The following is a 2,823-nucleotide window of genomic DNA, read 5'->3' on the forward strand; positions in this document are numbered from 1 at the left end:
GACCGCTGGCTTGTCCGACACTTTGCTGGTGTTCCTTCAAGAGCTGCCCAGCACTGAATTGATTTTCCAAACAGACCCAAACTATTGATCCCTCTGTCAGAAAAATGTCAGGGGGAGAGATGCCAGGCACGAGCATCACTGTCGTGGGACTTCAGAGTGTGTGACAGGAGGACTCGCTGCAAGGAGCCCTCTGGGAGCTCTCATTGCTGGGTTAGCAGCATCTGATAGCGGGGGAGCAGGAAATCTATCCTCAGAGGAAATCACACCTCTGTGATCCTCCTCAACAGCCCATTTCATGCAGGCAGGCTCAGTGGTGAATGCAGGACGTGGCTCCTTGCAGAGCTCTCTGTGCTGAGCTGTCTCCCTGCTCCTGTTTTCAGCCCACAGCATCTTCCTGTCAGAGCCTCTGATGGCTCAGCCCTTCCTGGGATTGTCCCTCCTCACCTTCACCACCCACAGGAGAGACTCCATGGATATTCCAGTCATAAGGATATGGAAAAGTCACAGATCAGCCAAGTCAGAAAAGTGACGACACCTCCAGGTCCCAAACAGACTTGGTAGGAAGGAAGGATGGGGCTGCACAATTAATGTCCACTTAGACACTGAAAAGCTGCCTTGGTATCTACCCATCCCCTGGTGTGCTGATAAAAATCTAGGACCAATTCCAGCTGATTTCAGGCAAATTTCATTGATCCATCACCTCCTCTAAGGACCTGATCTCTTGAGAAGTTGGTTTGGAGTCAGACAAGGCCCTTTCCATGCATTTTCACCTGCTGCCTTGGCACTGGGAATTCCAGATGCCCCCAAAGGACAAAGGAGATGGAAATGAAAAGTAAGGTGCGCACACAGATCCGAAAGCATGGTGTGGTTTTTTGTTTTGTTTTGTTTTGTTTTTTTTAAAGGAAACATCTTTCATTCTTTGCAGCTCTTCACCTCCCTGCTCAGAAGTGGGTTGAGGAGCAGACACTACCAGACTTTGATTCATCCCCTAATGCTTCAGGGAGACCGAGGGAGAACTGGTCAGAAACCATCGGCGTGCTCCAGGAATGGTAAGAACCAGCCTTTGCCATGGGAGAGAAGGAATAACACAAAAGCTGAGGAAATGGGGAGCTGCAGAAGGCAAAGAGCAGGAAGGGAACTGGAAAAGACAGAACTAATGGCAGGAGAAAAAAAACCCCAAATGCCATCCAGGTTGTTTTCTAATTTAGGTTTGCAGCTTCTCTCATTGTTTGCTGCGCTGAACCGGCGCACGGCTGGGAGCGGTGAGGGGACGGGGCGGTGGGTGGATGTGTGAGACAGCAGCCCTGGTGGCATCCAGCCTCGGTGGCATCCAGCCCTGGCACTGCAGCCAGCTCCACTCCTCCCATCTCTGGGAGTTGCCGAATCCTTTCCCCACTGACACAGGAAGTCTCAGACGACCCCAAGGCAGAGTCTGCTGTCAACAGCAGGCACGAACACATTTGCTACATTCCTCTCCCTCTCATTTACCTTGAGGTCCCTTTTTCCCGGTGCAAACAGCGTGCAGGGATTCTTCCTTTTGTCCCAGTGACTTCCCAGACCTTTACAGGTGTATCCAGGTTTTCCAGGCGGTTGCACAGCCGGTTCCATTGGCATCGTTGTGTTTTCCTTTGCTTTCTGGTCCAGCCGTACTTTTCCCCCCCTCATCAGATGCTTCAGTCCAAACCTCACAGTTGGAAATTTTGTTTTGCTGCTTCTACAAAGTAGAACACTGGCTTTCCTGGGCTTTTCATTATCCAAATAATTCAAGGACCTGAGCAAAGGAGTGATCAATCCTTCATCATAACAAACTCTTCTGCTACTTGAGCCAGGCAAAACCAGCGTATTCCCAGTGTTTCTGACACCTGGAGGGAATCCACAGTTTATGCCACATTTTGTTATCAACAAATGGGGTCAAAGAGGATAAAAACTAACATCAGAGCTGCAGTGAGCCTGAATCACAGGGAAGATTGCCTGTGCAGTTTAGCAGCCTGGTCTCTTTTAAAGTAGCACCAAAGTGCTTCAGGAGCCCCTTGCTTGGGAGAGATTTCCGTGGGAAAAATAGTGGAGAAGGTGAGAGTCCAGTAATTTTGCAGTGTTTACCTCTTTATTTGTGGTACGCAGATAACAGGCTGAGTGGCTTCTGGGGCTTTTTCCATGGTATTTCTGGAGGACAGCTCTCAGATGGAAAGCAGTATTTGCAAACATTCAGGGTTCTGGTCTCTCAGAGCCTCAGATTAAAAAAAAAAAAAAAAAAGAAAGGAAAAAATTAAAAATAAACCAAATAATTTCACAAATTTCCAGAATTAATATTGGCTCAAAGGGAGGAAAGTGCAGATAACAGCTTATGTTGCTAAAAAAACCCCTTTTGCACTGTTTTGGATTCAGCATTATGGCCAACTGCTAAGAACTTTAGAGTAAAACTCAGCATTTCCCAGGGCCCAGATTGCATATTGGACCATATACCCTGAAATGTTTTTATTTAATTTGAGTCCACATTATGCTGCCTACATATGGTGACACACACATTTCATTTTATGTAGCAGATGCTGCTTTGCTATTGAGGATGTAATATACTGAGTACATTATAGTATCATTTGGTCTAGGGTAACTGCAGTGTTTTTTAACTCTGATTAGCCTTAATTTTAAAGCTGATTTCCCGAGGAAATGAAGCCTGTGACATCCCACTCTGTGCATGCTGGTGGATGTTGTACATCCTTTCGCTTGTCCATCATTCTCTTGTTTTTTTAGAGCTCGAGGGCCTGTTTCAGTGCAATAGGGGAAAAGCCAGCTTGCTTCCCTCACAGAGTGACTTCATGTGGGAGG

Source organism: Empidonax traillii, unplaced genomic scaffold (assembly GCF_003031625.1).
Source record: "Empidonax traillii isolate 1590-97213 ecotype Southwest subspecies unplaced genomic scaffold, ASM303162v1 scaffold204:size1584377, whole genome shotgun sequence".
Classification (NCBI taxonomy): Eukaryota; Metazoa; Chordata; class Aves; order Passeriformes; family Tyrannidae; genus Empidonax; species Empidonax traillii.